Genomic DNA, 14,194 nt, shown 5'->3' on the forward strand with positions numbered 1-14,194 from the left:
AAATCACCTAAAATAATGTTTATGAACCAGCTGCTAAATTAAGTAATGTATTTGTTTTATTGCACATTTGCATAATAGGGCAAACCAGAAACTCTCCGTAACAGATGTGCTGGTGGCAGGGAGATTTGATTACTGGCTTCTGTTATTAATCACTGCACAAATCTTAAATGATTTGTTTCTACAGTTTGATCAATTCACATCTCAAAACTTACATTTATGCACACAAAGTAGAGATAAAGCATCTGCTCACACCTTTTGTGAAGGCATCAATATATTTATGGGGATAGAAGTTTTGTTAACCAAGACACAGGAGACTTTGGCGAAAGACTTGCCAGCATTTGGAAAGACCCTATTATCCCTTATCAAACTAGCTAATAAAAAATTTTCCATTCTTACAACATTCATATTCTAATGTTTATTGTTTTGTCCCTTCTATGAAAATAAGCAAAACATACATATTTGAACTTACATGTTTGAACCACAGATGGTTCCATTTCCTACAAATCATTTCAGAATTTTAAAGAATTACAGGGTATCATGGCATCACTGACAATTGCCATATATACTTTTTAAAATTATTCTTTCCCTTTTAGTATTACATTTGACATTTCATAATCCCATATCTATGATCCCATCAGCATTCTAAATAGGTATAATACATTTTAAGATGGCATGGCTAAGTACAAAAGTGAAAAATACATGCTATATAAATATTATTTCATTAATTTTCAATTAAGCATGATAAATGCTTTGGCTCTACACATAAATATTTCCTCAATAAGTCAAAACACTAGATAATGTGTTTTTTCCCTATTGTGAATATAGCAATTATTTTGTAAGCAAACAAATAGTCAAGATACTCATAAAGCGAAGTTAACAATTCAGCCTGTGGATTCCAAGTGTTATTTACATCATAAGGATTATTTATTATCATTATTTGCCATAATGAACTTACAATGTGAATCCTAACATCTCTAAATGTTTTCAACATTTTCATGTGTATCCACCCTATTTGATTGTTTTGATCTCTTCTGGAATCCCAGTATCTAATTGATATAGAAGACAAAGCATTGGCAACTTTGTTTCTCATACTGTATTCTGTTGCCAATTTGGCCTCCTATTTCTTCATGGTGGAGGGTGTACAGAAGAAAGAAAGAGAACTCAGTTTTGAAATTAAATGCATCAGTTTTAAAAAAACTAGATGAAACTTCAGAGGAAGTCTTTGTTTTTAATGCCTAGGAAAAAAATTAAAAAATATATATTTTTCTCAGTCAGAGGCAAGACTGTTATGGTTGCAACCCTGCCTTTTTAGAGTTCATCCTGGGAGCTAATGAAGCATTGTATATTGGTTTCAAATTCAAAGCATATGTAGTCACTGAGGCATTTTTATTTTATATAGCATGATTTCAAAAGAAGCCCCAAATGTGGTCATCTTAGAAAATGTAATTTGGTCGAGTACTAAAGAACTTTTTCCCAGACGACAAAAACCTCCTTCTTCGAGTTGCCTATGAGAACACAAACTGGCTGTGAAGTGCATTCACAACTCTGTGAAAAATGTACAGGAGCTGATGAAAATATATTAAAGGACTGGCATGTCAAGGCCATGAAGGGCTTTGGACAAATTTGGATAAATGTGTGCTGGTTTCACAGAATCAGAATCAGAAGTGAGTTAGAGGACAATGCACGGAGATGCTGAAGAGGATAATGCAATCCCAACAGCAAACTTCACTGCATTACACATCAAGAGCCATCTCCGAAGTCATTAACGCTGTTGCCGGGGGTGTCTGCCAAAGAGCCAGATGTCACTCTGCCACAACTTGGCATCTGATGGTTGTCATTTATAAGAGGGAATCGAGTGAGGACTGTAATTAGGTGTGTGCTGAATGGAACCCTTCCTCCTGACTCCATCAGGGGCTTTTTCTCATCCTAACCACCTAGAGAACAAAGCAGGGAAACTGACTTGCCCTCCGGACTCCCCGGAACTTATAGGTTTTTGTTCCCTGGGGAAAATGCATAGCCTATGGATTTTGTTTGTTTGTTTTCCACACATAAAGCATTTACTGGGCTCCTTGGAGATGCTCCTAGGACATGTGTTCCTAGGACATGCTCCTAGACCCCCAAAAGAATATACTCCAGTGGAAGATGCCCATGTCTGAACAGAGACGTTGTAAACAGAGCCACCTAAGTGTTATGTTAGGGTTATGAGGATAAAAATGGTGATGGGGGTGTGCAAAAAAAAAATGAAGTAGGTCCCCTGTAGAAACCCATGGAAAGAGCACACAGAGGAGATATTAAAGGATGAATAAGAATTTGGCAGGTGGGTGAAAAAGTGAAGGATTGGGAATTTTAACATGTAGACATGTATCCATGATATTATAGATGAAAAGTCCTGCCAGCTAGGTATGGTGGTGCATACCTGTAATCCCAGCAGCTCAGGAAGCTGAGGCAGGAGAATCATGAGTTCAAAGCCCACCTCAGCAAAAAGTGAGGCACTAAGCAACTCAGTGAGACTCTGTCTCTAAATAAAAAACAAAATAGGACTGGGGATGTGGCTCAGTGGTCAAGTCCCCTGAGTTCAATTTCTAAATACCCCACCCCCCAAAAAAAGAAAGAAGAAAAGAAACCGTCTGCTGCCCTCTGGGAAGGGTGTGTATTTACACCTGTGGGAGTCTGAGGTCTGTAGACATTGTAGATGTGGGCAGATCAATTTGGAGAAAAGATGAAAAAGACACCTATTGAATCCTTCATCCTATATCTTTGAAGACTTGTTAGACTTAATAAAGTAGTACCCCTAAGACCTTAACCATGATAGCAATATTTGACATTGAAGTGCTTCTCAAACACAGAGTTATCTTCTAATCCTTATCACAACTCTGTGAAACAGATTCTATTATTATTTTCACTTTACAAATAAAGAAAAGGAGAATTGGAAATGATAAGCAGCAGGCCCAACTTCACCCAGTGGGCAGCCACTAAAGCAAAGTGAATCCAGAAAGCAGGTAGAAAGCCTTGTTCCCAAACACTCTGCTGTGTGTGTTCCAGAGCTGTGTGTGTAACACGTACAGACTGTCATCCCATTGGCTGGGAAATTTCAACTTCCTAAGTGGAGAGAATATTCCTAGCAAGTTGCCTTCAGAATCATTGATCCATTTTTGTGGAATAAATCTAGAAATGGTACCAAGAAATAGATTTTTTAAAAATTAATTAAGAAAGAAAATTACCTGTCCCATCCCATCGCCAGTGTCCTCATTAGACACTGGACTCCCTGGAGGCAATTCCTAGACTGAAAGGGCTTTTTTGAGCTTGTAAAATATATTCAATAATATAGCACAAATACTCATATTACAAGTTCAAATAATAGGATATAAAACTGCATGTACAGTGTGATTATGAAATTTTTAACAGGGCAAACATGAATCAGAAACACATGCAAACTCTGTCAAAATAATGATAAAGATTTGCTGAAATCTAAGATTATAATTGGTTTTTGAAAATCTTCACATTTATCTTTCATTAATAGGTAGAACTCACACAATCAGAAAATACAAAACCCTAACAAATGGAGAATGCCTTTTGAGAAAAGGCACTTCAAGGTCAGAAGGTGCACCCTTTGAAAGCATCCTGGACAGCAGTTCCAAACTCAGCTGGGAAGGATCAGGCCTCCCAGATATTGGTGACATGGATGTCAACAAGAGCAGCACACAGGTGGCCAGATCCTTCTGCATTTTACAACTTCAAGACTATCCAGTTAGTCTTCAGAAGCCCAAATCCCTTCCAAATACCCTGGGAATCTTTCCAAACTTGCCTCCACCTTGGAGCAGAAGCTGTGGTGGCTATTCCTAGCATCAAGTTCAGGCTCCATGTCCGCAGCCAGAGTGAACCCAGTCCTTTCTTATGACATTAAGAATGAGAAAACCGTTTCTGGAGGACTTGAGCAGTGCACCTTATAATTAAAAGGGCCAGTCTCTGAATTGCTTGAATTGAGGTTTTTAATATCCATTTTCAATTTATTCTTCTTTTTTATGTGAGCCATGTTCTATACTTCCTGGGAGCCCGATTTTGAAGCACCTGGATTAAGAGAAATTTGCCCAGCATGTTAGATATAAACAAAAGAGAGACCACAATACTAGTCTCTCAACCCATTGTGGCTATAATAATTGTAGGAAAAGCTTTGTATGCAGTTTTCTCTGTGTATTATACCAGGTACCGGAGGTGAAAAGGACAGAGTAAAGACACTTCTGCCACAGGATTTAATTGGAGCAATGGACTTCTTACTGTTAAAACATCTGCACACATTTTGTTAAATTAAATGTGGGTTTAACATAAGGTTTCCATCCTGGTAGCATTCACTAGGGGAGGTAAGAGGCAACTCCTCTGCCTCCTGGCCTCAGAAGACTCTGGTAAACTAAACCAGTGACATTGTCTGCATGTCCTTTACTCTTCAAGCAGTATAAGTAGCAGTAGATGAGGAGAAAAGTAGGTCCAGCCCTGACATTTAGGGTTCCAAGGCAAACAGTGAATACTGTCTGAGGTTGGGCTTTAAACAAATGCAAGTATGACACGAATGTGAATGGATACCTTTATCAGTGGGCCAGGTAATTCCTGGTTGCAGAGGTAGCTCCATCCCAAAGTGCATTAATCTGTTTTGCATTACTATAATGAAGCACCTGAGTCTGGAGCTTCAGAGCCTACATCCAGTGGTAGTCTTCTTTCTGGGTGAGTCAAGGCAGCACAGGGCATCACAAAGCAAAGAGAAAAGAAATATGTGTCTGTCTCTTCTGGTTTCTGTTGGATTCCAACCTGTAAGTTCCTCAGAAAGATTTTTCCTGATCACACTACATAAACCTGGTTTCTGATTTACTTCCTAAGTCACTTGTAATTCTTTTATTAATATATATTTGTCTGTTTTTTTATAATGAAAATATAAGTTCCTGAGTGGAGGAACCATATCTGCCTTATTCTTTTTTGTGTGTCTTTTATTTCTGGCATGATGAGAATGAATCACCAGAGAATATTTATTAACTGAGTATATATGCAAATAAATCAGGAGAAGAGTTGGAGATAAAATACCTCCTCTGAAATTCATCTTCTGACTGTGCCACCTGAAGTTATAGTAAACTTTTCTCCCTGCTGTTTTCTCTTCTTGACATCATCGTCATTGTTAATATCAGCTCCCGCTCGGCCAGTGCATGCTGTCAGTGTCAACTCCAGGGATCAGGCATACTTAGAGATGGAAGGCATGTTTTCTTTCCTGATAATAGCACCAACATGTAAATGATACATGAGATAAAAAAAAAAAAGTGGCCACAGAAGATGAAAGCTTCCAGGAGACCTTCCTGAGGGCTGCTTTGGGGACTCGGGATCAACATTGAAGAGGGAATTAGAAAACATAAAAGAGAGGAAAGAACAATCAAGACAAGAAAATGGAAGATTGAAAAGTAGCCGGAACATGGGGGAAAGAATAACATTTATAATGGAGTGGATTTGACAGTAAATGTCTGGGTGATTCTGATCTAATATGTGTTTGGTGCCATTTATATATTCATTAATAACACCCTCATTGTAAAATATCTTTGTTGAATCTTGAATGATAATTGTGCTATTCATCTATATCGAAAATCTGTTTTTCTTCCCAATAAGATCGCAAATATAAAGAGGTGCTTTGTCCTATTATTCATCTTTGTACCTGTAGAATTTCAGATTATCCAAGTCAGAAACCACTCCAGTCCCCTTTAGCTGTGGCTTGTGCCTGAGAATGATGCCTCTCTATGGTATACCTATTAAAGGATCATGGAGCCTCTTAATACACTTTTCAGAAGGATTCTCATGAGGTAGCTTCTTTCAATATCAAATAGTTTTTTTTTATGGTAGCAAATTCTTAAATTTCTTTCCTTGTCAACTTTTCATCACTAATCCTAGTTAAGTCCTCTGGAATTATACAGAACAAAAAATTAATCCTTTCCTGCAAAAATAGTCCATTGCATATTTGAAGGTAGAATTATTTTTGCTTTTGTCTGTTATTCTTTGGCTAAATGTTACTATTTTCACTAGATATTTTTCTGTTATTAGACTCATGTTCAAATACATCCATTTTCCCAAACAATTTAATAATTATTTAAGCTCCATGAGAGCATGGGCCCTTTTTTATTCACACTGCATTTATCTCTCTTCTAACTATAACTAATATGTAAAAGACAATAAAAATATTTGTTAAAGGAATAAATGAAGGATTTGGAGTATAAGCTTAAACCAGCGCAATAAAGCAGGAAAAAGATGTAGCAGTCATCCAGTAGAAAAGAAAGTGAAACTCTATACTAACAATCAGCATCCTCACCCCTGTAGAAAGTGAATAGAATATCTACACAGTATTAGAAATAACAAGTGAACTTAGCAATGTTGTAGACTACAAGATCAGCTACACAAAACCCAATTGTATTTCTGTATTCTAGCAGGCAACAATAGAAATTTAAAGTTTAAAAGATTATTCCTAATAACTTCCAACAATGTAAAAACTTTAGGGATAAATCTGACAAAAGCTAGGTAAAACCTGCAAACTAAAAATAATGGAATATTATTTACAGAAGTTAAAGAAAACCTAAATGTTTATAGGTTAGAAGGCTTAATATTACTCAAATGTCCATTTTGTTTAAATTAATGTACAGATTCAAGGTTATCACAATCAATTCTAGGAAGGTTTTGCTTATTTATTTATTTATTTATTTATTTACTTTAAAAAGTCTTGTGGAAATGCAGAAGAGCTACAGCAGCCCAAGCAACTCTGAAGAATAAAATAGCAATGACTGAATTCAGGATGTATATATATATATATAAAACAGAATAAATCTGGTTATCAAGACAACATGGAAGTGGCTTAAATATCAATAAGAAGAGCAAAAGAACAGAAGAGAAATAACCGTATAGACCTACACAGATATGGAGAACAAGAAAGATAAATTCAATGGGTGGGGATAGTTGTATTTTTTTAACCAATTTTACAATTCATACTTTGAATCATAAACAAAGACTTTTCTAAATGGATTATATACTTAAGCATAAAAGTTTAAAGAATTAAAACAAATGGGAAAAGAAATCATTGTGACCTCAGGTTAATATGTTTTCAGAGGTTAAAAGCCAAAAAAATCATACTCCCTCCCCAAAAGAAAAACCTTGATAAATTGGATTTCATCAAAATTGGCAAAAATTCCTACTCTTTGGAAGATAATGTAAAGAAAACGAAACAGTAAGACACATGTTGGTAGAAAGCATTTGTGAATCACATGTCCAACAAAGAGATTGTCTTCACAGTACACAATATACAAGGATAAGAAAACAAATAACCCAATGAAAATGGACAAAAAATTTGAAATAACACTTCAACAAAGAAACACTAATAGCAGGTGAGCATATAAGAGATTCTCAATGTCATCAGTCATTAGAAAAGCATAAATAAAATCCATAATGAGATATTTCAACAAATCCATTCAAATAGATAAAATTAAGAAGACAGATCATAGCAAGTATTGGTAGGAATAAGGAGAAACTGGAATCCTCAAATTTGTTGTATGAACATAAAATATTAGAACCACTTTGAAACATAGCTTTTCAGTTTCTTAACCATGCACCTGCTATATTATCCAACAGAAATTATAGCATAAATTTTTACAAAGATTATGCTTTGTGAATGAATATTTATAAGAACATAATTTGTAATGGCCGCCAACTAGAAATAATCCAAATATCTAACTAATTGGTAAATAAGTAAAATAAATTGTAATATATCCATACACTGGAACACTATTATGAAATAAGAATAAATTATCAGCACACAAAACAACACCAGTGAATCTCAAAATAATTACACTTAGTGAAAAAACTAAGAGGAAAGAAACAGAGTATATTCTATGAATGTTTGTTTTTATAGAATTCTGGAAAATAGAAATCAATAATAAAGACAGAAAACAGATGACTAGTTGGAATACGAATGATGGTAACCCTGAGGGGCAAAAGAGAAGGTCCAAGGAAACTTACTCAGGAGATAAGGAATCAATGGTGAGTAAAGAATAGAGTTTCTATGCTGATGAAGTTATGCAGTGCGGCAGTTTGGCTGGGCACAAACCACAAGCCACTGAAGCAGGAACAAACTTTTATTTTTGAACTGCAAGAAAACACTTCACGCAGGCTCCCGGGGAATCCTCCCAAAATCCACACGGCTCCTCCAGCAACCAGCCACCGGAAATATCTTCTCCGGAAATCCCTCCTCCTGCACTTTCCCAACCAATGGGAACTCTCGGGGAATCCCCAGGAATCCCCATGAGAACTCCAAAGTAGCTTGAGAAATCAAAAATAGCAGCCGAGGCGGATAGTAATGCCTCGCCTGTCAACCAATACTGTTGGCAAAATGCCAGGGGCCCTACCGCTTGGCTGTGGCTCTCAGCAATGCAGGTTCCACACTCTGCATCTATAGGCACTTATTTGCAAAGGGATTCAGGAGGGACTGGGAGGGGAGAGACACAATTCCTGTTCTCTCTTAAGCTCCTGCCATATTCACCTATGTCTGACGGATGGATAGGGCAGAAAAGGGACCAAGATTTCTGGAAAGATAATGACGTGGAATTGGTTACAAGGGAAAGAGGAGTCTCTTTGCCAAATACCACAATGAAAGGGATAGCAGAGCTTGTGCTTAATCCAGCCATCCTGAAGATAGGCAGACTCTCTGAAGACAGAATGGACTGTCTTGCCACATTCTGTACACTTTCGTGGACCAGCAACTTTACTGCAGCCTATGCCCTACTGAATACAACAGAGGAGAATCAGTTTGCTTCTCTATTCACCAAGAACCACTACAGCAATCAGGTATCCAGGGTTGGGCATCAGAGTCGTGTTTCATGGTATCAGATGTGGTGGATTTCCATCTCTACTGATAGAGCCAGTAGTGATTTATAGATGATGCCAGCATCCTTGGAGATTCCTCAAAATAATTAAGGTGTGAATTTGCCTCAGGCAAGTACGTGATGTTCTGCAATAAAAAGAGCTAGGTATTAATTTTAACAAAACTACATTTGTACTTATTGGAGGTAAAACTGAGAAACTCAAGTTACAAATAAGAAAAGGAAACTGAAGATATATTTCTATACTATCTCATTAGAGTAGTACCATATTTCCCAACCTAATGGAAACTTTATTTTTCTTAGCCAAGTAGCACTAAACACAGCTTATCATCATGGCCTTGAAACATTTCTCTACTGACTCCTATGATACTCCATGATCCGTTTTTCCTACCTTTCCATTTATTCATCTCCATCCATATTCTTCAAAACAATTTTTTTTCCAACTCAACATTCTACCCTGAACTCTATATTTTTGTATCCTGATATTTCTGCCTCATATTTCTGCTTAGAAATTTCCTGATACTTCACATTTTATTTATTATTTTCCTTCCTAGCCTCTTTTTCCTTCAGTCTTTACCACTCTGCTTGTAAGTATCCCAACTAGGAATGAGCTGGAGACCTTGGGAATAATCCTTGATTTCTCTAGTCCATCAATCTAGAAACCCTATGAAATAAGCAAGTGAGTTCATTGCACTTGAATTATTCTCAGTGAATCCATTATGGTTCTTACAGCTTCCTCTTAAAAACTCCTTCTTAAAAACTTAAAACCACCAATTTACGAATCAATTCTAGGAAAATTACTGGGAATTGTTGTAAAGTGTTCTGACATATACAAGTATTTAGCCTCTCATTTCTTTTTTTCCTCCTCATTTCCCTATCTACCCCCACTGAAACATCATTTCTCACAAATATGAATGTGTAACATCACTTATTTTGGATTTTGAGCCATTTGTGAGCTCCTGGTGTATTTTCTTTTATCTTCTTCCCCGCATTTGTAGCCTTACTATACCTGGCTACCCAGGCCCATAGCTATGTTCCCAGAGGAAGCACTACCTTTAGTCAACGTGGCCCCTGGGGAGTGAAGCAGGGTAGATGGGATTAAACTGAAGCAATAGGAGGTTGAGGTTCAACACTAAGAGTAGCTTGTCAAGAGTAGATCACTTAGACATAGAACAGTTTTCCTTGAGACTATGGAAATATCTTCATTGTAAGTTTTTAACATGGTAAAGCCAAGTTCAACAAGGGTCTCCATCTCAGAGTGGACAATCCAATACCCTTCCCTCCATTATAAATAAGAGTTGAGAGAGGAATTCCATTTTACTTGGGCAGGAGATTTAATACCCTATAGGGGAAGAAAACATTTCATGGTCCTCTCTCTATAAAATCTCCCCTTCTGTTCTTCTTCAGTATCAGCCTGTGACTCTGGAGAAGAAGACTGAGAACCAGTTATCACTAATGAGGAAACCCATATCTCTCTTGAATTTTGGATTAGGTATTTGTTTTGAAAGGATGAGTTTGGAGTTATTAGTGCATGACTATTTTATAAAGCCTAGTGGAGTCATCTGTACACACTTAGCACTTAGTTTTTGTTGATATTGCTGTTAAATGGAGTTATTTCTCTAATAAGTAAATGGAGTTATTTCTCTAATAAGTGAAATGATGAAATCAAATCTTTTTCCCCCAAAGGCTGAAGCATCATACATTTCTCTAGTAGAATGGTAATTTCTATCAACCCAGGGATTTGTAATTAGAGAAGAGATCCCTATGTGCAAGGAGACAGAGCTCCATAGCATTTGTAGTAGGCCAAGTGGGCAATACAAACTTATTTTATCAATTATACCCAACAATTCCCATCTTCATTAGTTGGAGGTCATGTGGAAATTAGATCAATCAACTGCATTCTTTACTGTGTGAGGTTTTATCTTTTTTAAAACTCAATTCTTAATTTTGTATCCATTCTATTGACACACATCACCATTTTTGGAGGATAATCACATTATTTTTAGAATAATGAATATATGGGTTCTACATAAACAAATTACCATGTTTAATAAACTTCAAACAATAGTGCAATTCCCTAGCCTTCCCTGACTCTACCTTTGGATTTGAAGTGAAATTCACTGGGGAAGGTAATGGGGAAGAAACAGAGCCCCTTTTCATAAATATTATAGAAGGAGAATGGCTGTGAAGTAAGGTTACACATTGGTTGCCTGTGTGCAGATGTATTTTGTTTGGTCCACATAATGCTGTCAAGACATTTTATGGAGAAATTTGGTTCTATAGGTAATAGCTCCAGAGACTGAATTCTCCTTTGAAAGTTTTTGATAATCTACCTCTAACAATAGAGGCTTGATTGTCCAAGTGGATTTTTACAAAGACAGAATTATAAAATAATACTATAGATATTGAGCTTGTTGCAACACAACCTTGGGTTCTCTATCACCATCTGAAGTTTCTCCATTTTGTATTTTACAGTATCCTTCTATCACTGTATTTTCTAATTGCTTGGTTTTCTACACTGCCACAGTCTGGCTGGGCACAAAATCACGAGCCACTCACAGTTTTGTACATTCAAACAGCAATTCTTTATTCCCGAACTCACAGAGGCACTCTACACACAGGTTCTGGGCAAAATTCATGCTTCCACTGGGCTCTGTATCCCAAATACTCTCTGAATCCCATGAGAACTCAATGGGAACTCAAGGAGCGGGCATGCCTGAGGCAGCAGGATATGCCCTATTCCCAGCAGGGTACACCTTAAACATGGAACCCCCTAAACCCAAGGAGTGGGATACTCCCTAAAACTTGATCCTCCCTAAACCCAGATCCACCCTGGTCTTTGAGCAAGGTCACCTTACTCAAGCATACATGCAATGTCACTTCAAATGACCTGGGTCCAAAGGCAAGCCCATTTCCACAATGGAGAGTCCTTCCTCTAAGTAACATGGGGTAGGCTGACAAGAAAATTTCGATGTGTCCTTCCTACTTGGCAATGGCTCTCAGCATCTTCCCCCTTCTGATTAATTAAACAACAAGCAATGTGCCTTAAGGACCATGCCTGGTAGCTTGTCCAATTCAACATATGGTTCTTACCCGTCATGGGAAAAACTGACCTCTAGGTGTCAGCCTCCTGTCTTAGGTTGATACCACTGCAATTGGATCATAACCGTCACTGACTACCAGTCCAGCATATAGCCATACTTGTGGATAGGCCTATGCACCAGTGGGGGGGGTGAGGTTCTTGTCTCACCTCTGTTGGCCCCCAAATTTGGCTTTGGTGCCAGTGGGGGGCGGTGAGGTTCTTTGCCTCACCTCTGTTGGCCCCCAAATTTTAGACTATCACTAGCAGAAGGGAGGAGGATACAGAAATGCCATGACACCAAGCCAATTGACGGCTCCTTTGGAAAAATTGCATCACTGGTGACACCATCAGCAAAGATTCCAGCATTACCACAATTCGCTGCACCAAATGATAGTTCACAATGCATACAAGTGATATATAGTCCAGGCAAGTTCTGTAAGCAGTTCAAAGTGGAGGAGTCTATCAATATGTCCATTTCCTCCCAAAGTAAATTGAGTCCTTGATTGAGCATTACTTGTTGAGTTATATTCATTGATGCATCAGTTTATACAGTTTACTGTGATAGCTATCATAGAGGCTGTAGTTTGGTTTTATCTTAGTCTTCACCGGCACTGGGATGGAGATGGGAATTCTGGCAATGATGCTAAAGAGACATTATCCTGAACAGAATTATTAAATGTAATGAAAAGGAAAGGTGAAATTAAACAAACAGATCTGTTAACCTCCTTTAAAAACAATCCTTAACAGCTGTTTACCTAATTTAAATTAAACCATTCAAATCACATGAATAAAAAAAAATAATTCGGATCCATTTTTTCATGAGCGCTCCTCATATATGATATATGGGCATATGCACACACAGACATACAACACAAAACACAAGAGTGCACACAAATGTACAACACATAAGACAATAATAAAGGCCTTGTAGCTTTACCTAGATGAAATCTCCATTGCAATGTTTAAAAACTCCACAGACAAAAAATAAAACTGATCAGAAAAACATTAACCTAGGTCTGTATGAGCTCAAAAAATAAAATAGAACTTTATGATGTGGGAAAAGGTAATAATAAAATAGATATTGAAAAAAGCACCCTGGTTAATCACTTTCGCAGATGTAAGAATAGCTAAGCTGGAGCTCTGGATATCAGCTGTTATGGATTTGAGTCAAATCATCTTCTTTTTGGTCTGTAGAAATTGCTTTGGTTAATCTCTCTGGAATCCAAATTGGCTGCTGTTCTCCCTGTGGAAAAACACAAACAGAACCCCGACTCCAGACAATCACTGGGTCAGGACCTTTCCATTGTCCTGTTAGAATATCTTTTCAAAGTGCCTTAGGCTTATGTACATTTTTTGGACACATATGTCTTTCCACAGGACTAAGCCCTGATGAATTTAAATTTAAAAAGTTTAGAGAAAAAGGGTTATTTTAATTTTATCTTTGGGGATAAATACCCCTTAAAGATCCTTTTAAATTTAAGTCTTTCAAAAGCATTCTGCCTTAGTTTTTAGAATTACTTTAGTCCTTTTAATTTTTTGATGTGGTTTTAAACCAATTTCCTTCTAGTTTAATGTTTTCTAAATTGGCTCTTGTCTATAAATTTTAACACCCTCATCTGAGACTTCTAATTTCTGCATCACCAGAAATTAAAGTTGATGGGCTCTTTGAAAAAAAATTACTAATAATCTCCTTGTTCTTCTATTTTACCCAATATTTGACTTTAAAATTCTCTCTTCTACCTTTTTCTATCTTGAATGTCTGTATCTAATAGTTATCTTAGCTTTTTGTATTTTTTATCTGAAATACATTTATTTGACATTTTTAACCATTTTTTTTATCTTGTTTCTTTCTATCTTCTAGTTTTCTTCTAAGGTTTGTACATTCACCCTTAGTTGCTTTTTTTCCTCCTAGTTTTCTTTTGTTTCCTGTTTTTGGGGTTTAAAGTTCCTGTCTTCCTACATCTGTTTTATCTTTCTAAATCTTTTTTATCTTTCTACATCTTCTCTCTTTTTTTTACCTTTCTATACTTCTGTTTTTAAAGTTTTCCACTTTAAATTTTTAATCTTCTTTATCTAAATATCTTTTATCCTATTATCTTCCCATTTTCATTTTTTTAAAGTAATAGTTTTAAGAATAACTAGTCTTTGAATGATGCAATCTTTTCTCCCTCATGAAGGAATCTTAACCACCTTCAATTTATCCTTTTAATGCCTTTTGTAACTT

The 14,194-nt window shown here is 36.7% G+C and overlaps 2 long non-coding RNA genes across 2 annotated transcripts in view; both read right to left on the bottom strand.

Moving 5' to 3' along the window:
• LOC120886402 (uncharacterized) overlaps window positions 1–14,194 on the bottom strand; it is a 139,848-nt gene that overhangs the window by 58,245 nt on the left and 67,409 nt on the right. The window lies entirely within an intron of this gene.
• On the bottom strand, window positions 401–6,444 carry LOC144377854 (uncharacterized). The gene is made up of 2 exons (XR_013439055.1): window positions 4,579–6,444; window positions 401–4,068 (listed from the first exon to the last, which is right to left on the bottom strand). It is a non-coding gene; the product is annotated as an uncharacterized LOC144377854 (long non-coding RNA).

The sequence above is a fragment of the Ictidomys tridecemlineatus genome, chromosome 5 (genome assembly GCF_052094955.1).
Source record: "Ictidomys tridecemlineatus isolate mIctTri1 chromosome 5, mIctTri1.hap1, whole genome shotgun sequence".
Classification (NCBI taxonomy): Eukaryota; Metazoa; Chordata; class Mammalia; order Rodentia; family Sciuridae; genus Ictidomys; species Ictidomys tridecemlineatus.